The following is a 21,555-nucleotide window of genomic DNA, read 5'->3' on the forward strand; positions in this document are numbered from 1 at the left end:
GTTTTCTTTCAGCACTTTCTCATCAGCGATGAAACTCTCGGTGAAAAAACTCTGCCAGTGTAGACATAGCCTCAGACACAGGAGGTAATTGTCCCACTCTGCTCAGCACTGTTGAGTCCTCTGCTGCAGTACTATGTCCAGTTTCATGTGACACACTTTAGGAAATGTGGATAAATGGGAGACAGTCCAGTGGAGAGCAGCAAAAATAATGGAAACTTTAGAAAATCTGACCTATGAAGAAAGGTTAAAAAAAACTGGTCATGTTTAGTGTTGAGAAAAGAAGATTGAGGGGGACCTGACAACAGTCTTCCAATATATTAATGTCTTTTACAAAGAGGATAGTGATCAATTCTTCTGCATGTCCACTGAAGGTAGGACAAGAAGCAACCAACTTAATCTGCAGCAAGAGATGTTTAGACATTAGGAAAAACTTTCCAATTTAATCACTGGAGCAGGCTTCCAAAGGAGGTTGTGGAATCCCCATCATCGAAGGTTTTTAAGAATGGATTAGACAAACACCTGTCAGGGATGGTCTACATATACTTGGTCCTGCCTCAATGCAGGGGGCTGGACTAAAAGCTCTTGAGGTCCCTTTCAATCCTACATAGCTATGATTCTATAAGTAGTCATACAAAATGCTGTCATATGAATCTAAGCTAAAGTTCTGAATAGGCTGTGTCTGGAGTCATTATGGACCGCCGAGTACAGAAAAAAAAATTGAACCTTCATCTTTCCACGAAAGGTCTCAATTTTTCCTTATCAGATTCCAGCCTTTCAAATGTGCTGGCTTTGAGCTACACTCTAGAAACCAGGGAGAATTCCTCCCAAGGCTCATACTTGGGTGATGTGGCTCTGCACTCTGCCAACATAAGGCTGTGCCTTAAAGGTGCTTATCACCTTGCGGGATCAAAGCCTTTTTGAGGCTCAGTTTCCCAGCCTGTAAAATGGAGATCTATACTCCTAGAGTATCTCAGGTATGTCATGACATCTAGGGCTTCAGGCCAGGTGCAGAGGGCCCTCAATTTCTACTGCAGTCAACAAGAGTGGAGGGCACTCAACACCTTTCTGCATCAGGCCATTAATAACACTGCAGTCAAGTTTTCAGATGCAATCAGTCATTTTGTGTCACCATGTTTTTGTGCCCAGCTTGTGACACCTAACACCTGATTTCTATTTGGATTGCCAGTGGTAGCTCTGAGTCTTCGACAGCTCTGAAAATAAGGCCCTAGGAGTCTCAAGCTGCACTCTCCAAAAATGAAGGCTTGCAAAATTACTGACGGCTTCTGAAAATGTTGGCCCTGAAGGATAGTAAAGTGCTCAGAGATCCTCAGCTGAAAAGTCTTATGGAGGTTTTTTGCTGTTTTCCGAACAGTCAAATACTTTCAAACCTGATTTCACATTTGGTAGCGTGACAGTTTCCTTTCTGATATGAACTTGTGCGATCGCCACGCTTCTGCTGTGACTCACCGTTGTCCACCCAGACTGAGTTTACTGTGAAGTTTTTCAACACTTTTTCTATCTTGCACATTTCCTGAAAGAACTGGTAGAAAATGTGTTTCCTGAAAATGTAGTAAGTGAAAAAGAATGGCTAAAAAAACCCCATAAAAACTGCAAACTGAGCACAACTATCCTGCAACTTCCTGTTTAGAGATTCAGCATCAATGTAAGTGCCTCCTTATATCTTATACTTAGGAGAAAGGTGGTGATTTTAAATGTGTACACGGCTCACGTAAAGGTATTTGGTATTTTTATTCCAACCAAGATGGGGCTCCATTGAGCTAGGGGCTGTGCATACACAAGCCCCAGAGAGTTTACAGCCTAGACAGAGGAGGCAGACAAATGCTGGGGGAAAGGAGTCTTATTATCATCCTCATTTCACATGAGAAACTGAGGCCAAGAGAGATTAAGGATGAATTCTAAGGAATAATTTCATTTATTTAAAGGGAGGGCTGCCACTAAGCTCCCTGGTCAGCTTTGACAATCATAACCCAAGCGGCTTGACCTAGGTTGCATACACAGTCTGTGGTAGAGCTGGGATTTGAACCCCTCTCTGCTGAGTAAGAGGCCAGTACTTTAACCACAAAGACCAGCATTCTTCTGGTTCAAATAATGGTTTTACAGATTAAAATCTTGATATTTCCTTTGATGATTTAATCAGTCCCCACAGCTTCATTTGCAGATTTCCACAGTAACAGTCTTAGGCAGGAACGCTCTCTGGGCAGAGCACAGTTTTGTTTCTGGCTCAGACAGCGGGCACACTAGATTGAACATTATATTTTATCATGTCAGTGTTTCTTTAAAGAGAGTAAATATGCCAAGGCCAGTAATTAAATATGACACCCCCAACTGCAGTCATCCAAGACTGTCCAAGCATTTTACAAACAGTTAATGCATTTAGCCTCCCAATATCCCTGTGAGAGACAGAAGAATTATCCATTTTTACAGAGGGGGAAACTGAGGCACAGAGACATGACGTGATTTGCTCTAGGTCACACAGAGCATCACCGGCCAAGTCTGGGCCCACAACAAGCACAGCATGGAGGAAAAAAGACAGAAATATGCATTTAAGAGTAAATCTTACCTCAGGGGAAGGTCTTGAGGGGCTGTGCAAGAGGACGTGCTTCCTCTCCATAGTCTGGAGCCCAGTTCCATGGGAGCCCCAGGAATGTTGTCAGACAGGGATACTGGGTGGGATGAGGTAAGGGGGTCCATTACTAGGCAGATACTCCAGGCCTCCTTCCTGTGGAGATGTAGGGATGCTAGGACTGTGAAGGCTTTCTTCAGTGTAGGCTGTGGCAAAGCTTGCCTTGCCCCAGTGGAGATCCTCAGTACCCAGCCACACTACTAGGGATGGGAACTTCAAGGACAATTTGTGCCTCTGGGTATGTCTGCACTGCAGAGTGCTTCCCATTGCGGGCTGACAGACACACTAGCTCTGCTTGAGCTTGCACTCTAAAACCAGCAGTGTGGCCAGGGCAGCACAGGCGGCCGCTCAGGCTAACCACCTATCCAGCGTGTTGGGCAGGACTGTACTCAAGCAGCTAGCTGGAGCCGCTGCCTGTGCCACATTGCTGATTTTAGCGCTCTAGTTGGAGCTGAGCTAGTGCATCTATCCACACTAGGAAGCACACTCCTAGCTGCTGTGTAGACATACCCGTAATGTCAGCTCTACACATTCACTTCCACTCTAGTACGGTGATGGACATTATCCAGATAAACTCTGTGAAAGGCAGTGGTTATTCTTCAGTCCTCAGCACTCTCCTATCCATTGTGAGGGCTCTGAAAAAGGCCTGGAGTGTGTGATTTAAATTAGAGATGAGCTTGAATCTGTTCTGAAAAAAAGCAAGCCCAATGAGAAGTTTTTATAGCAACCAAGGATGTTGGGGGAAAAAATTAAAACAACTACAGAATGAATCATAGAATCATAGAATTCAAGATCAGAAGGGACCATTATGATCATCTAGTCTGACCTCCTGCAAGATGCAGGCCTCATATGCCGATCCACCCACTCCTTAAGCAAGCGACCCTGCCCCATGCTTCGGAGGAAGGCGAAAAACCTCCAGGGCCACTGCCAATCTACCCTGGAGGAAAATTCCTTCCCGACCCCAAATATGGCGGTCAGCTGAACCCCGAGCATGCGGGCAAGACTCTCTAGCCATACCCTCTGGAAAAAGGTTAAGGATATCATATCATTGACCCATTGTACTATTTACCAGTGTGGCACTTAATTGACCTATTGACTAAGCCCCTTATCCTATCATACCATCTCCTCCATAAACTTATCTAGCTTAATCTTAAAGTCATGGAGGTCCTTCGCCCCCACTGTTTCCCTCGGTAGGCTGTTCCAGTATTGCACTCCCCTGATGGTTAGAAACCTTCGTCTAATTTCAAGCCTAAATTTCCTGACTGACAATTTATATCCGTTCGTCCTCGTGTCCACATTAGCACTGAGCTGAAATAATTCCTCTCCTTCCCTGGTATTTATCCCTCTGATATATTTGAAGATACAGTAGTTATAGTTTTTCTCAATTCCAAATTTAGATTGAAGTTTTCCTATTGTGTGACAGTATCATACTAAATTTGACATCCTTTCAGACTCAAGTTGGTGATCTTCATGTTCAAAAACATGGACATTTGAAGCCTGAAAGTTTGGAACTTGATTTGAACTTTCCCCAAGGTCCTGAGACAGTTTAAACTTATCCAACAGCTCTTTCTTTGTCTGCTGGTCTCTAGCGAATCCAGTCAGAACTGATATATGTGAACCTTTCCAGGTGCTGATACATCTCCGGAGGTTGTTACAACCTGAGTGAATTTCTGTAGTCACTTCACATTATTCTTAGTTCCTAGAGGAGCTGCGGTTTCCCTTCCTAATGGAATTACATACAGTCTCTGGCCCACAATGATACATAAACTTACTATAGAGACAAGGTGTGTGAGGCATTGGGCCAGCGTCTGTTGGAGACGGACACAAGCTTTTGAGCTACACAGAGCTGTGGAAAGCTTGAGAAAAAGCTCGAAAACTCAAAAGCTTGCCCCTCTCACCAACAGAACTAAATTTGGCAAAAATCTGAAGGAAAATAATGTTGAAATTTTAACAAAGAACATTGTTTTAGCTGGGTATTAGGGTTAATATAAAGTTCCCTGACTGAGTTATTAAATGTTTTTCACTGTCCAGATGGGAAAGAAAGCAAAAGATGTTATAAGTGTCACATGGTTTGGCAACAATTACCACAACTATGTTTAAATATTGTTAATGTTTGTAGTGTGGACAGGGCATTCAGATAATGTTTTTTCTTATTCACAGATGGTGTTAAGAACTTAAGGAAAACAGACAAATAAGAATTTGTTTGATTAGACAGATGGGGCAATAGCAACATTTCAGTTAAAGTTGGTGTTTGGTTTCACAATTATTTAATTTAAAGTGCACAGAGACAACAAGAAACATACAAGAAGCAATCTGTGGTAACTGAGTTAGTTCCCACTAAAAGATGACTAAGGTCTTGTCAATACTTTAAGTTATAGCATTTTACCTTTAAATCGGTTTTAAAACAGACTTAATTAAACCAGTGCAAAATTCTTCAGGGACACAAAATTTGATTTAAATCTGGTTTATATTGATTTAGCTTAATTTGATAAGGAATAAGAAATGATGCTGAGCTAATTTTATATAAACTAGTTTAAAATGAATTAACAATGTATACAAGAATGTAAAAGTAGGATTTTTAACTGATTTAACGAAAACAGTTTAAAAATTTTAAAAAATCACACTTCTAGTTAAACAGAGAAGCCTTTAGGTATGTCTACAGTATGAAATTAGATAGAAGTCAATTTTTTAGAAATCAATTTGATACAGTTGATTGTGTGTGTCCCCACTAAGCGCATTAAGTCGGCCATGTGCATCCACAGTACCGAGGCTAGCGTCGACTTTCGGAGTGTTGCACTGTGGGTAGCTATCCCACAGTTCCCACAGTTTCCGCTGCCCATTGGAATTCTGGGTTGAGCTCCTAGTGCCTGATGGGGTAAAAACGTTGTTGTGGGTGGTTCTGGGTACATGTCATCAGGCCCCCCGCCCTCCGTGAAAGCAATGGTAAAAAATCGTTTATCGCCTTTTTTCCTGGGTTACCCATGCAGATGACATACCATGGCAAGCATGGAGCCTGCTCAGCTTACTGTCACCGTATGTCACCTGGGTGCTGCTGGCAGACACGGTACTGCGGTGCTACACAGCACCATCCCCTTGCCTTGCCTTGCAGATGGCAGACAATGCAATACGAGTGCTAACAGTCATCATCGTCCCCTGGGTGCTCCTGGCCGACCTTGGTTGGTCAGGGGCGCCTGGGCAGACATGGGTGTTCCTGGCCGGCTTCGGTAGTCAGTCGGGGGTGCCTGGACAAAAATGAGAATGACTCCAGGTCATTCTCATCTTTAAGTTTTGTCTAATGGAGATTCAGTCCCGTCTGGAGGCTTCTGCCTCAGGCTGCTCTCCCAGTCAGCAGCACCGTGTGGTCGCACCTACGCCAGCCTACCACTTGCTCCCATGGCTCATGAAGCCTGAACAGTAGTAAGGAGCAGTTCAACTATAGGCTGAGCAAGTGCATAATGGTGGTAGAATGTGCCTTTGGATGTTTAAAAGCTCGCTGGAGCAGTTACTGACTCGGATAGACCTCAGCAAAACCAATATTCCCATCGTTATTACTGCTTGCTGTGTGGTCCACAATATCAGTGAGAGTAAGGGGGAGATGTTTATGGTGGGGTGGGAGGTTGAGGCAAATCACCTGGCCGCTGATTACGCACAGCCAGACACCAGGGCAGTTAGAAGAGCACAGCAGGGCGCGCTGTGCATCAGAGAAGCTTTGAAAACCAGTTTCATCACTGGCCAGCCTACGGTGTGAAAGTTCTGTTTGCTTCTCCTTGATGAAAACCCGCCCCCTTGGTTCACTCTACTTCCCTGTAAGCCAACTGCTCTCCCCTCCCCTCCTTGATCTCCACTTGTAGAGGCAATAAAGTCATTGTTGTTTCAAATTCATTCATTCTTTATTAATTTGTCACACAAATGGGGGGATAACTGCCAAGGTAGTCCGGGAGGGGTGGGGGAGGAGGGAAGCACAGGGGTGGGGTAGTTGTAGGGGCACCCCCTAAAATGGCATGCAGCTCATCATAGAAGCGGCATGTCTGGGGCTCTGACCCGGAGCGGCCGTTTGCCTCTCTGGTTCTTTGGTAGACTTGCCTGAGCTCCTTAAGTTTCACATAGCACTGCTGCAGGTCCCTGTTATAACCTCTGACCTTCATGCCCTTGGAGATTTTTTCAAATATTCTGGCATTTCATCTTTGGAACAGAGTTCAGATAGCATGGATTCGTCTCCCCATACAGCGATCAGATGCTGTACCTCCCGTTCGGTCCATGCTGGAGCTCTTTTGGGATTCTGGGACTCCATGGTCACCTGTGCTGATGAGCTCTGCATGGTCACCTGTGCTGATCAGCTCACCACACTGGCCAAACAGGAAATGAAATTCAAAAGTTTGCAGGGCTTTTCCTGTCTACCTGGCCAGTGCATCTGAGTTGAGAGTGCTGTCCAGAGCGGTCACAATGGAGCACTCTGGGATAGCTCCCGGAGGCCAATACCGTTGAATTGTGTCCACACTACCCCAAATTCGACCCAGCAGGATCAATTTTAGTGCTAATCCCCTCATTGGGGAGGAGTACAGAAATCAATTTTAAGAGCCCTTTAAGTCAACAAAAATGGCTTTGTCGTGTGGATGGGTGCAGGGTTAAATCAATCTACCGCTGCTAAATTCGACCTAAACTCATAGTGTAGACCAGGGCTTTGTAATATGGACAAGGCTTAAGCCCCAATTCTGTAAAGGCTGATCTCTGGCTGCAGTGGAGCTCTATGCAGGTGCAGGGCTCATTGCAGGATTGTGGTCAAATACTGCAATGGTTTGCATAAGCAACAAAAATTATTATATCTTAATGGACAGATGCAGCACTGGGGTAAGAATTCAAGGACAATGACATATCACTAAAAGTTGGTGAAAGTAACAGGCAAAATATCTCTCTCATATCACCACACATACACAACCCAGAAATTGCAACATTAACTGTGAAAAAAACCGAACATCTTGCTTTTTTGTTTAGACATTTTGTCAGGTGAGATTTTTACGTTCTTCATGGTGATAAAAATGTGTTTGTTATCATGTTATCAGGCTGCAATCTCAGGATGCTGAGGGCTGATTGTGTGATGATTCAGACAGTGTTTCTTACTGGAAATGCAGAAGTTGGCACAAAACAGGAAGAACTCACCGCTGTTCAGAGCAAAACTTTAAAAGAAAGCTGCAAAATTTGTTTTTCAGTCAAAAGGAGTTTGTATTTTATTGCTGTCTCTATAATGTAGAAAGCAGGTCTGGATATTTGTTAAATGATTTTTTCTTTCCAGCTTTGTTTTTACTTAGAAATATCAGAAATTACAAGTCTGGTTTTTGCTGGAAGATTTGTTTGATGGTTGAACAATAGAGCTTCCTCAGCCCTTATTTACAGATGAGGTGGTGAAATTGTAGAGAGTTTTTCTCCCAAGCGTTTCATGGGCATATGAGATTAATAGATACAAACAAAACCAGAATTTTAGACACAATGAATAAAAAACTGTTCCTGTCTCTATTAGTCAGGTCTAACTTGTATAGTATCTCTGATGTCATAATCTTACCAATTCTACAGTCATCTACAAAGCCTTCCAGGAAAGCCAGAATAGTTAAAACCTGAATTTTTAAAGTGAACAGAAGCAGAAACCTTCTACTCAATCCTCTTTTCTTCCTTTCTTTAATTTAGACTTCCATGACTTCTTTAAACATCACGCAGATACAAAAAAGGGCACATACATCATGATTCCTTTGCATATCACTTTTAAAAAATAGTAGGGATGCTCTCTTACACTGCTACAGAAGAAATTAAATTAAATGCATGGAATCCAAGGCCAGAAGGGACCACTGTGATCATCTAGTCTGCCCTCCTGTATAAACAGGCTACAGAACTTTCCCCAAATAATCCCTAGAGCAGATCTTTTAGAAATACATCCAATATTGATTTTAAAATTGCCAGTGATAGAGAATCTACCATGAACATTGGTAAATTGTTCCAGTGATTAATTGCCCTCAGTGTTAAAAGTGTACACCTTCTTTCCCGGTTTAAATTTGTTTAGTTTCATCTTCCAGCCACTGGATCATGTTATGCCTTTCTCTAATAGAATGGAGAGCCTATTATCAAATATTTATTTCCCATGTAGATATTTTTAGACTGTAGTCAGATCACTCCTTAAATTTCTCTTTGTTAAGCTAAATAGATTTTGCTCCTTGAGTCTATTACTCTAAAGCTTGTTTTCTAATCCTTTCAGCATTCTCGTGACTCGTCTCTGAACCCTCTCAAATTAATCAACGGCCTTCTTGAATTGTGGATGCCAGAACTGGACATGGTATTCCATTAGCGGTTGCACCAGTGCCAAATACACAGGCAAAATAACCTCTCTTCTCCTTCTTGAGATCCCTGTGATTATGAACCCAAGGGTGGTGTTACTCTTTCGGCTACAGCGTCACTCTGGGAGCTTATGTTCAGCTGATTATGCACCAGGACCCCCAAATTTTTTTCAGAGTCACTGCTTCCCAGGATAGCATCCCCCAACCTGTAAGTATGGCCTGCATTCTTTGTTCCTAGATGTATGTATTGACGTTACCATATTAAAACACACATTGTTTGCTTGCCCCATCTTAGCAAGGAATCCAGATTGCTAAGTGTCAGTGATTTGTCGTCTTCATTATTTACCAATCCCACAATTTTATGTTTTCTTCCAAGTAATTGATAAACATATTAAATAGCATAGGGTCAAGAAGTAATCTCTGTGGGACCCCAGTCAAAACACACCCATTTGATATTTCTCTGTTTACAATTACATGTTGAGACCTATACATTAGCCAAGTTTTAATCCATTTAATGTGTGCTTGGTTAATCTTATGTTCGAGTTTTTTAATCAAAATTTTATGTGGTACCAAGTCAAAACCCTTACAGAAGTTTAAGTATATTACATCAACACTATTACCTTTATCAACCACACTTGTAATCACATCAAAAATGTATCAAGTTAGTTTGACAGGTTCTATTTTCCATAAACCCATGTTGATTTGCATTAATTGTGTTACCCTCCTTTAATTCTTTATTAATCAAGTCCCGTATCAGCCACTCCATTATCTTGACCAGTATCAACGTCAGACTGATGTGCCTATAATTACCTGGGTCATCCTGTTTGCCTTTTTAAAATATTGTCACAACATAAGTTTTCTTCCAGTCTTCTCGAACTTCCCTAGTGTTCCAGGACTTATTGAAAATCAACATCATTTCAAGCAAGTTATGCTGGATGTAAGTTATCTGGACCTGTTGATTTACAAGGTCTAAGTTTAGTAGCTTCTGTTTAACATCCTCCTGAGATACCTCCTGAGATACTAGTAGAATGGTAAGGGGGTTATCATATGATATGACTACATCATCTATTTTTTCCCAATACAGAAGAGAAATATTTACTAAACACTTATGCCTGTTCTGCATTTTTATTGATAATTCTACCTTTTCCATCTAGTAATGGATCAATACCATTGTTAGGATTATTTGTGTTCCTTCTATACAGTGGCATTCTATATATTAGGGGAGAGTACTGTAACACTCATATTTCTCATTTTCATATAATCATAATCTTATATATAAAACATGCCTTGTAAGGTACCTGGGGAAAGATTGTGATCTGCTGAAAGTCATTTCTCTATCCATATATGTGTATCATTAATGCATATGAAGTTATGAGAATTGTGTTGTATGGTGGTCACTAAAACATGCTGTAAGTTGGGGAATCAGACAGATATTAGCTCCCCAGAGGCAACAGCAAGGAAAGTAACCAATGCCCGGGTGGGGAGTCAAACAACCCATCAACAGCCATTGTCCAGCAAGGGAGACTCACCTGCATGAGGCCACACCAGGGGAATTGCTCAACCTTGCTTGGAGAGACTCTGCAATGCCCCCCAGACATGCCTGGACTTGTGCTTTCCAAGCACATGGACTGAGGGTATAAAACAGACAGAGTGGACACATACTGGGCCTTTCTTCTGCCCCACCTATGCTGCAAGCAACCAAGACACTGAGAAGACAAGACTCCAACACAGGAGATTGGCCCAGGTTTAAGGAACAAACCTGTATATTAAGGACTGCAATATCCAGCAGGGTAAGAAAAACTGCTTAATGTAGTTGCTGCCCAGTCTAATAGGGTTGAGAGTTTAGACTGCGTTCTTATATTTTATTTCTTTTGGTAACTAACTCTGACTTTTTGCCTATCACTTATTATCACTTAAACTCTATCTTTGTAGTTAATAAATCTGTTTGTTTATTCTATCTGAAGCAGTGTGTTTGGTTTGAAGCGTGTCAGAGACTCCCCTTGGGATAATAAGCCTGGTACGTATCAATTTCTTTGTTAAACTGATGAACTCATATAAGCTTGCAGCATTCAGCAGGCATAACTGGACACTGCAAGACAGAGGTTCCTAGGGTTGTGTCTGGGACTGGAGATATTGGCTAGTGTCATTCAGTTGCACAATCCAAGGAGCAGCTTACATGCCAGAGGCTGTGCATGAACAGCCCAGAAGTGGGGGTTCTGACAAAAGAGCAGGGTAAGGCTAGCTCCCAGAGTCAAGGATTGGAGTGACCTAGCAGATCATTGGTCTGGATAACACCAGGGGAATGTCACAGAGGATTCTTTTTGTTCCTACTATACTTTAAAAAACTCCTTCATATTGTCTTTAACTCTGCTGGCCATCAAGTTCTTCTTGTATTCCTTTGCTTCCCTTCTCAATTTGCTACAACACCCCCTATCTTCTGATTAATATACATTATTATAAACTTCCCTTTGTGTGCAGCAGTGACAGGCAGGCTTATAAAAACCTATATGATTCCACCAAACAATTAAAAGCTGTGGGAACATATTTGCAGTATGAACTGAGCTCTAATATTCTGTACTGTAATCCCTTAAATGTTTGTTCCTTCCTGCACAAATTAAAACACCAGTGCAATCACTGCACACACCCTCAGAGTTGGACTTAAGTGTGCATATGTATTGTGTAGTTGTTAGACCACATAGGTCAAAGTCTTCACTGTATTCAGCATTCTGAATATGGCTTTACTGTACTTAAAGAGACATATATGCAATATACCTGTTAGGGAAGTGTTTGTGAAGATTTCTAACAACAAGTAGGTAAGTGAGACCTTGTCTGCTGGGATGTACCAAGAAAATGTTCCAAGGTGTGAATTTAAATTGATACTGTTAAATTAGTATTATGCTGGCATAAGGCCTTGTCTACATTTAAAAGTGTTGCGCCTTTAACTATGCTGGTATAGTTAAAGCAGTTAAAAAACTCTAATGTAGATGTGATTATACAGACATAACAGTGCTGCTACTTAGCCCTGGTCTACACTACGAGTTTAGGTCAAATTTAGCAGCGTTAGATTGATTTAACCCTGCACCCATTCACTCGACAAAGCCATTATTTTCGACTTAAAGGGCTCTTAAAATTGATTTCTGTACTCCTCCCCAATGAAGGGATTAGCACTGAAATCGACCTTGCCGGGTCGAATTTGGGGTAGTGTTGATGCAATTTGACGGTATTGGCCTCTGGAAGCTATCCCAGAGTGCTCCATTGTGAGAGCTCTGGACGGCACTCTCAACTCAGATGCACTGGCCAGGTAGACAGGAAAAGTCCCGTAAACTTTTGAATCTCATTTCCTGTTTGACCAGCTTGGCGATATGCAGGCGAGTCCAGATCTCATCAGCAGAGATGACCATGATGGAGCCCCAGACATGCCGCTTCTATGATGAGCTGCATACCATGCTAGGGGGTGCAGCCACCACTACCCCACCCCTGTGCTTTGACTCCATCAATGGAGTAGCACGCACCAGGGATGCGGGTTTTGGGGATGAGGAAGATGAGGAGGAGGAGGATGAAGATAGCTCACAGCAAGGAAATGGAGAAACTGTTTTCCCTGACAGTCAGGAACTGTTTCTCACCCTGTACCTGGAGTCAGTACCCCCCGAACCCACCCAAGGCTGCCTCCCGGACTCACCAGGCGAAGAAGGGACCTCTGGTGAGTGTACCTTTGTAAATATTATACATGGTTTTAAAGCAAGCTTGTTTAATGATTAATTTGCCCTGGCATTCACGGCCACTATGGCTCCTGGAAAAGTCTGTTAACGTGTCTGGGGATGGTGCGGAAATCATCCAGGGACATCTCCATAAAGCTCTCCTGGATGTACTCCCAAAGCCTTTGCAAAAGGTTTCTGGGGAGGGCAGCCTTATTCCGTCCTCCATGGTAGGACACTTTACCACGCCAGGCCAGTAGCATGTAGTCTGCAATCATTGCATAAAAAGCATGGCAGCGTATGGTCCCGGTGTTTGCTGGCATTCAAACAGCATCTGTTCTTTATCGCTCTGTGTTATCCTCAGGAGAGTGATATCATTCCTGGTCACCTGGTTGAAACAGGGTGATTTTATTAAGGAGACATTCAGAGGTGCCCATTCCTGCTGGGCTGTTTGCCTGTGGCTGAACAAAAATGTTCCCCACTGTTAGCCACGCGGTTGGGGGAGGGGCGAAGCGATCATCCCAGAGAATATTGTGGGGGGAGGAGGGTTAGTTGGGTTTGTGCTGCACATTAACCCGAAAACTGCAGCCCCTCCTCCTTTTAAATGGCAACCCAACGGCTGCTTGGTATGGGAAATGAGGGCGCTGCTGTTTGAAACCATTCCCACATGTTATGAAGATTAAAGAAGCCAAAAGACTGTGTCTTACCATGGCTGTTTGCAAGCCAAATTCTGTTGCCCCGCCCTGCGTGAAAGATCTCTCACACCAAACCGGCATACCCTCAATAAGAGGCAAAATGCGACCTTGTAATGAAAGCACGTGTGCTATGTAATGTTAACTACTGTGGATGCACTCCGCCGACTTAATGGTCTTAAGGGGGGACACACGCAATCGACTGTATAAAATCAATTTCTAAAAAATCAACTTCTATAAATTCGACCTAATTTCATAGTGTAGACATACCCTTAGCTTATTCTGGTTCAGTGAAGTGAAATAAGCTGTATGCATATAAAACACCTTCCAGTAGTATAACTGTATCTCCACCAGTGCTTTTAGCAGCATAACTATCTTGCGGGGGGCGGGGGGGAATTGCATCCCCTACTGACACAGTTATGCCAGTAAAACTTTAAAGTATAAAGTGGGCTTTAGAGTGCTTTTTTTCAGTTTACCTTATGTCCCTTAGGAAGGCCTTTAAGCTAAACTCCCCAAAAGCCAATTTTATCTTGGAATAAGAGCGTCCACATGGGGGCTATATCAGTAAAACTATACCAGTAAAGTTAGACTGATATGTAGCTAACACATAAATGGCTGACTCTGACCAAGTCACTTTATCTCGCTATGCTTCATTTTCTGCATCCCTGCCTCACAGGGATGTTGTAAGGCTGAGTTTATTAGTAATTGTGAAGCAATTTAACTCAGATGGAAGATCTGATACATGTAAAGCATTACTGCAGTCTTGAGCCAATGTGCATTTGAATATAAACAGATCACACCAGGTACATCTTATCAGATAAATCAAGACAAGATAATAGCACTGAGTGGGGAACTGTCTTATGAAATTAAGCAATTCTGTCGTGTCATATGACACACCAGCAAAATATAGCTCTCTTATCTGATCAAATATACCATAATTCTATATCTTGTTCAAGACTATTCCTCTTTTTAAATCGCACCACAAAATCAGACTTTCCTCTATCTCTGGGAAGTGCTTTGGGGACGCATGTATTGGCATTATAGATGGGGCCTGACTCAGCTGCAAAATTCAGATCCAGATCAAAATTTGGATGTGGGGGGTGTTCAGTATGTGGCGGGGGGTGTTCGGATCCAGAGTTTTGGTTTATCCCAGAAAAGTAATAAAGACCCAAGCTGTGAAGTTCAGATCTAACTGAAACTTTCCCTACATTTTAGGGATCTGGCCCAGCCCATTGTACACTGAAACTTGTGAAAGATCGCAAGTATTTAGTGACCATCTGCCCCAAGAAACCAGCCTGAGACATCCCCAAACATTTTACAGTGTTAAATTGCGTGAATTAAACAACCAGCTCTCCAAGATGATCTGAAATCTTCCAGAACTGATCCTATATACAGAAGTGAGCTTTCCCAGAGGGTCAGCTGAACCTCTTTGTACTCTATGTATGCAAGGGTCTCACCATATTAAATCCCTTTCGCATCACTCTAGCAATGCAAACCGGACATAAAACTTCTTGTGTGGGCAGCTGAGGATTCATCCAGTGTAAGGGAGTCTTTGGTTGGCCTAGATGGCAGGAGATGATGTAGCCAGGGCACATTATCACCCCCACTGACATAAGGGTCCTTGTTTGCACCTAATATTAGAGAGCAGAAAAACATCTTTAAAACCCTCAGGTAAACTGACGTTCCACAGGATTGAATTCTCCGAAGCCTTGTACCTCATTAACACCTGGTGGTCTTGATGCTACCATCTGATTTGGACATTGCACTCATTGCACAATGGCTACCCAACGTGTCAGGCCACGGAAAACCAGTTCAATCGTCTGGGCAGAGGAGCACTTTCAGCTTTTCCAGTCATATTCTTGTCCATTCCTTTAAACCTCCTATCTCAAGTGTTTCCTTCTGAGGCTTGATTCTGCAGGCATAGGAGTCAGTGGCAGCTCAGGATTGGATCCGTGGCCAGTCCCTTCCTTGGATGGGCTTTTACTGAAGGTTCAGTGAGTACATTACAGATATAGACCAGCCATGAAGTTCTGAGGTAAAACCCAACTTTGCCAGCATTTAGGGGTGTTTGGATCCATGGCCTTGAGGTTTAGGCCCACATCTAATTAGTCTATCTACTACGTAAAAACAGCGTGTGTTGTAAGATATATGGAGCTGAGCCACAACTAGAGTAATTTATCTTAAATGGCTTCTTCCTGACTATCCCATGCTCTTCCACTCCTAGAACAACTTTGGGTGTGTAAAGAAAATGGGCTCAGATCCAAGCCACATCTGCTCTTCAGTTAGGCTGCATAGAAACCAAAACCCAACTGATGAGGTTTTGCAAAAATAGTGCTACCAACATTTTTCTTATCTCTATAAATCATTAGCCTGTTTCCTTATTGCTTTGCTGTAAATCAGATAATCATGGTGAGGAGATTTATTAAAGACTACTTATTTATCTCTTTAGATGGATGTTTTGCTTTTCAGAGAGGAAGGAGGAGCATGTACTGAAGACACTAGACTGGGCAATTCCTATTTCTTTCCAAGGCTTTCTTTCAAATCACTTAAGGCCAGATTTTCAAAGGTATTTAGGCACCTAAAGATGGAGGTAGGCCCCTAGTGAGAGCATCCTTCCCATGCATTCCTCTAATACACTCCACTCCTCCACCAGACCCCAGCAACTCCCTTTCCTGCCGCTATTCCTTAACTCATCAAGTATCCAGTCCCTGTTCCACAGAGCTCCATTCAGAGCAACTCAGTGGCACCAGTTCATGTTCCTACCAGCCCTTCACCCTCTCTTCTTGCTCCAAGACCTGCTTCCAGACTCCTACGAGGCCACATTTTGTCATGGTTAATTACTCCCAACCTTTGGCCATTCATCTCTGGATCAGGCAAGCAGCTGCAGCAAAACCCGAGTCACAAGAAAGTTTATGAATATTTCTAATAATGATACTTTAACTATTGCTCCTTATTTATATGCCTAGCTTTAACCAGCTCCAATCCTTCCAAAAGAGCTACAAGCCATTTGACCTCAGCATGGCCAAGAAAACAAATGTTTCAAGCCATTTTGGAGGTACGATGAACCAAAAAAGCCTTAGGAAAGTGTTTGCAAGCAAATGACAGGTACAGTTCAGAACACCTGTAAACCTCCCCCAACCCGGGGTTTAGGGACCATGGCCCCTTTAAAACCTTGTTGTGAGGCAGAGGAAGTGCTGGTTGTTCCAGTGGCCATGGAGAGAGGAAGAGTGACAGGGTAGGGGTGTCTGTAGCTCCAGTGATTAAGTGAGGAGATTGTCACTCTGTGTGGGTTTGCAGAGAGCAGCAGAAGAGGGCAACGGAGGGGTTTGAAAGTTCACTGGTGCCAAAGACAACCAGGAACACCCAAGACTCGCTGCCGGACTGGAACTCTGCCCTGGACTCCTGTACTCTGAGTCTAGACGCGTTACTCCATGTCTGCCCTTTCATATTGTGGTACCACTGGGCCTATGGGGCCTTGTGTTGGATGTAACTCTGTTTTCCCACTATCTTCCCCCCTGTTGTTTTTCCTCCATTCATCCCTCTGTAAATAACTATTTCCCTTTCCTATATTAATTGTACCATTCTGGTGTGTGAGTGTTTACTCCGTGGGGGGTGGCGTGGAACAGGTGCCCCTGGGGCAGAAGGGAGTTTGCCTGCTGTGTTCCTGCACGCACCTTTTCCTGTCTAGAGCTGCCTGCACAGCAGACTCCATCTTGGCCATGAGGGCACTAAAGTTACACGCCATACCATTGAAACCCAGTTTGTGATTTTTACCAAGCTTCTCAGGAGACTTCTCTACACTGGGATGAGTTTCAGGATCTGACATTTCAGGGGATCTGTTTCTTTTGGGGGGAGGTTGTGATGGTTAGACTCTGACAGTGTTTCCAATTGCCAGTGTGACAAAGTTCCTCCTCTACCTTGGTGGGTCCTTCGCTTATTGGAGGATTTGCTCACCTCACAGATTCACCCTGTGGGTCAGGAAACAGCACAGAGACCTTCCCCTCTGGTAGAAACCACAGTCCAGGTCAATTCCTCCTGTGTTTGATCAGGAGTTAGGAGGTTTGGGGGGGGAACCCGGGCCCGCCCTCTACTCTGGGTTCCAGCCCAGGGCTCTGTGGACTGCAGCTGTCTATAGTGCCTCCTGGTACAGTTGTGCAACAGCTATAACTCCCTGGGTTACTTCCCCATGGCTTCCTCCCAACACCTTAAAAGTCCTCACCACCACACCTTCATCCTGATGTCTGATAACGCTTGTACTTCTCAGTCCTCCAGCAGTATGCCTACTCACTCTCAGCTTCTTGCTCCCAGTTCCTCACAGGCACTTCCTCTCCTCTGACTCCCTGGCTCCCCCTTGGCCTGACTGGAGTGAGCCCTTTTATAGTATCAGAGGGGCCTTAATTAGAGTCAGGTGCTTAACAGCCTCACCTGACTCTTAGCAGGTTAATTGGAGTCAGGTGATCTCATTAGCCAGGAGCAGCCCCAGCTCTGGTAACTCAGGGAATAGAAAACTGCTTATCTAGTGGCTAGTATATCTCCCTTCGACTACTCTGCTGTTCCCAACTGGCCTGGGTCTATCACACCAGTTAAGATCACAGAATGTTTCAATGATGCAGGAATTGTGGGTAAATGTAATTTCTCTGTGCCTTTGTTGTTCCACACCTTGGGAACATGGTCTGAATTCACCAAGGCCCAGATCCTCATAGGTATTTAGATGCCTGACTCTCATTGGAATCTATGAGTTAGGTGCCTAAATACCTTTGAGGATCTGAGCCCATATTATTATGAAGTGGCAGTATCCCCACCATAGTTAAAGTGAGACGGGACTGCTGCCACTCCATAATAAGGGGACGAATAGAACTGGGTGAATGGCTGATTTTTTTCAGTTCACTGCTATAAGGACAAAAGGGGGGGGGAGGGAATTCAGGCTGATCTTAAAATGTTTGAGTTTTTGTCAGACTGGACTGGATTGGGTGGAGTGTATAATAGGGATACATGGAAAAGTGTGGCAGCAGGAAGGTGTGGAAGTGGAAGAGGCTGGGGTGCATATAGGGGACATGGAAAGGCTCAGAGGACAGAGAGGTGGGCATGGCTGGTGATAGGAGGGCATGGAAGGGAGATGCAAGGGACTGGGGCTGGTATTGAAGTCAGTGGGACTACTTATGGGCATAGGTATTTGCAGGATGATGGCCTAAATTAGACTTAACACAGCAAGTGTTGGGGAGAGGGAGGGAAATGGGTGAGTAAGGAATACAGAGGAATTTCAGTGTAACTAAATACATATGTAATGGGCTTCCCTTCCTTCAGTGCCTGGGATCCAGATTTTGGTTGGAGAGAGAGGCTGGGGGATGGCAATGGAAACCCAGTGTTCCTGTGGTGGGTGATGCCACCTGGTGCCAGCTCTGGGGGAGGCCAGTGGTGAAGGAAGAGGGCTCTGGCTGCACTGAAGTGAGTTGGGTTTTTAGACAATGGGGCCTTGCCCCATTCCTTCAGATCCTCCTGGAACTTACAATACCGTTGTATCAGCTTACCGCAGAAAACACACCACCATTGAAATTTGAAAGACACTAACAGGCTATTAAACTGATTGATTTTGCAGCCCCAGTTTCTGGAGATAACCCACAAAGTCCTCCCGAGTCTTTTATAAGTCATCAGTCCCCTCAGCTAGCTGACCCCTGCACAACACATACCCTTTTGCTAAGCAAAGCCAAGACATTTTGCATGAGTCAGCCAACAGAGGGAGCCCAGGCAGTTTGCACACTACCATGTAACAGCAGCAGATGGCATACTTGAACTGAAATAGCTATTGCTACTAATGATCAGTTGCAAGATGCTCTTTTGCAGAGAACAACAGCAGGTTCTCCTTTTCACAGGCATGGGCCCGCTCAGTAGAACACTAGCTCATCAGAATGTGTATTTGTTCTACTGACTATTGACTACCTCTTGAGCAACGAAGCTAAAGGCACCCAGTGCCAGCTAATTTCATTTGGAGCAGTGGTTCTTCAGACTTCTGAAAATGAGACCCAGAGTTAACATGGGACAGCAGGGCTACACAAACACCCCAGGTGATCTGCTTCCAGACTGAATGAAAAAATCCTTGTTCTAATCCACAAAGCCCTTGGTGGGTTAAGCTTTCTCCAGGATAGATAACTTCCACTAAGATAACTGTAGACACTAAAAAGAATGAGGAGTACTTGTGGCACCTTAGAGACTAACACATTTATTTGGGCATAAGCTTTTGTGGGCTAAAACCCACTTCATCAGATGCATGCAGTGGAAAATAAAGTAGGAAGATATGTATACACAGAGAACATGAAAAAAGGGGTATTGCCATGCCAACTATAATGAGACTAATCAATTAAGGTGGGCTATTATCAGCAGGAGAAAAAAAACTTTTGTAGTGATAATCAAGATGGCCCATTTCCAACAGTTGACAAGAAGGTGTGAGTAACAATAGGGGGGAAAATTAGCATGCGGAAATAGTTTTTACTTTGTTTAATGACCCATCCACTCCCAGTCTTTAGTCAAGCCTAATTTAATGGTTTTCAGTTTGCAAATTAATTCCAATTCTGCAGGTTCTCATTGGAGTCTGTTTTTGAAGGGGTTTTTTTTTTGGAGTATTGCGACTTTTAGGTCTGTAATTGAGTGACCGGGGAGGTCAGATGTCAAGAATTATAACATTCAAAAACCAGTCGGAGAACACTTCAACCTCCCTGGTCACTCAATTACAGACCTGAAAGTCACAATACTCCGACAAAAAAAGTTAGAGTATTTTATGTTTTTATCTTCCTGGAAGGTTGCAACATAACACTACTTTATTTCTTAGAATTCATAACGATTACTCACAAGAACTCCAAACCCCAGAGAGATAAAGGAGGTGGTTCCCTATAACAGAGCAGTACATCTCACCCCAACTTACTCTATGATGGCTCTTCGCAGTCTGAATCTGATCATACACTTCCCTACAGAGCCCCTTCGCTTGCAAGCAGAACCAGGAAACTCCTTACAATTAAAGTGATATCTTGTAATTTTAAGAGAGTTTTCCATACAGTGTACTATACAGGCCCAGGATAAAAAAAGTTCTTGGTGACAGAAACTTGGCCAGGCACTATCTTGCCAGACGAGTATTTCTGTGTTCAGGTCTGAATGCAAGGCCCCGCTCTATGAACAACCTTTCCTCTAGTGCTATATTTTCCCACACACCCTCTGCCAGAATAATCCACGAAAGGCAGAAGTGGAAGGCCAAGAGAAAAGGAAGCAGTATCACAAGATGGTGAGGAGGAGGGGAAGAAGAAGAAGGAAAATGAAACAAGAAAAAGTGAACAAATGAGAATGGGAAAGACAGAGAGAATAGAGCAGTTTTCGAGTATGCTTTAACTGGTGGTGAGTGCTTATATACCATTTTGCACCTTAGAAATAGCCAATATCAGGCATTTCTCAATGTTTTACTTGCTGTTATTACCCCACATCAAATATTTTCAAATGGAGACAGAGAAGGAAGGTGTGAGAGAGAGGGAGGAGAAGTGAATCCCAGAGAGATGAACAGTTTCTGATTTTCAGAAGTGCTGGGAATGAAGATCACCAGGGGGCCGTGAATCATGGTAGTGTGAACTCCTGAGTGGTCTGAGGCAATCCACCAGCATCCATCTCCATTTGCCATCAATCACCACTCTTTCCCCTCCACCAGCCAAATATCATGCACCTTACTGTGCTGATGCCCACTAGAGTTTAAGCAGCAATGGCGAGCTCCCAATCCAGATGAAAAAAGATCCTCCTCCCCCACTCCCAGCCAAGATATCCACTGCTGAGGACAGGAAGCTCAATCTAACTTAAAGAAAAGAAAAGAAAAGAAAAGAAAAGAAAAGAAAAGAAAAGAAAAGAAAAGAAAAGGTGGCTGCAGACGCTCTCACAATTAAAGCTACAGTCACCACTCTCCAAAAACCATCATCTGCCCTCTAATCCTCTTTACAGTTACTATCAGGTAGGATGTCAGAGGCCAAGAACCATATTTCCACAGCATACATAAGAACATAAGAACGGCCGTACTGGGTCAGACCAAAGGTCCATCTAGCCCAGTATCTGTCTACCGACAGTGGCCAATGCCGGGTGCCCCAGAGGGAGAGAACCTAACAGGCAATGATCAAGTGATCTCTCTCCTGCCGTCCATCTCCATCCTCTGACAAACAGAGGCTAGGGACACCATTCCT

Source organism: Mauremys mutica, chromosome 2 (assembly GCF_020497125.1).
Source record: "Mauremys mutica isolate MM-2020 ecotype Southern chromosome 2, ASM2049712v1, whole genome shotgun sequence".
In the NCBI taxonomy this organism is placed as follows: Eukaryota; Metazoa; Chordata; order Testudines; family Geoemydidae; genus Mauremys; species Mauremys mutica.